Here is an 882-nt window from a genome sequence, read left to right as displayed (position 1 = left end):
AAGGATGATAGAAAAATATTCCTTCATTCATAATCAAATGTATTCATTCAACTAGAAGATAATACTCACATTAGTTCCTCACTTCTGGCTATTTGTTTGAGAGGTTTAGAAAAGTCATTTAGTGCAGGTTAGGTTAGGTTAGAATTTAAACAGTTAGAAAAGCACAAAAGTAAAGTTGTTTTTTCTACCACCAAAGGGTTCCCAAATTGAAAACAAGTTACTGTCAAAAAAATTAAGCCATTCACAAAATCTATTGTTATTACTGTTCACCATAAGAAAAAAGAATACCCTTTTCATTTTTTTTTTTTGTTGGACAAAGAGTGTACTTGGGAACGTGAAATTAAATAGTCTGATAATCTTACATACATTTTACTTGACACTGTAATGCAAATCTACCAAGCCAGTGGGAAAGAACATATCTGGATACTTTAGGCAATATTTGAATATGACATTTACATTTTCTCTCATTCAAGAAAAATACTTATAATGTAATTCTGTTCCCTGTGTTCGACTTTTTTTTTAATATACCTGGATAGTTGCCTTTTTTTCTCTCCTGGTATGAAGGGTCATTATATTTAATCTAAAAAAATGTATACATTTGACAAGTCTTGAATGAATATGAGTATACTTATTAAAGTGTTACCTTATCAATCAAATAACCCAATACATAAGTAAAAGACATTGAAACAAAGTGATGTTTATTTCAAGCCATAAAAAATAGTGCTACAGAAATTAAGAAGGCATAATGCACAGAAACAAAGGAGGCTGTTCTTTGGAAGTACTGGCAACCAATGTACTATAATCTGTGCAATTGATTCTACACTATATCTATACAAAATATCCAATAGTGATACATAAACCAGACACACATAAATCACTGAA

At 30.0% G+C, this 882-nt stretch overlaps 1 protein-coding gene across 1 annotated transcript in view; it reads right to left on the bottom strand.

Annotated features, from left to right (window-relative positions):
- Positions 1-684: 684 nt before the first annotated feature.
- LOC119568795 (cell division cycle protein 20 homolog) overlaps positions 685-882 on the bottom strand; it is a 5,984-nt gene continuing 5,786 nt past the window's right edge. The window contains exon 4 of the mRNA XM_037917238.1: positions 685-882. This exon is cut by the window's right edge and continues 799 nt beyond it. The gene's annotated coding sequence lies outside the window, so the exon portion shown is untranslated.

The sequence above is a fragment of the Penaeus monodon genome, unplaced genomic scaffold, assembly GCF_015228065.2.
Source record: "Penaeus monodon isolate SGIC_2016 unplaced genomic scaffold, NSTDA_Pmon_1 PmonScaffold_10822, whole genome shotgun sequence".
Taxonomy (NCBI): Eukaryota; Metazoa; Arthropoda; class Malacostraca; order Decapoda; family Penaeidae; genus Penaeus; species Penaeus monodon.
This window is presented reverse-complemented; position numbering and strand designations above follow the sequence as displayed.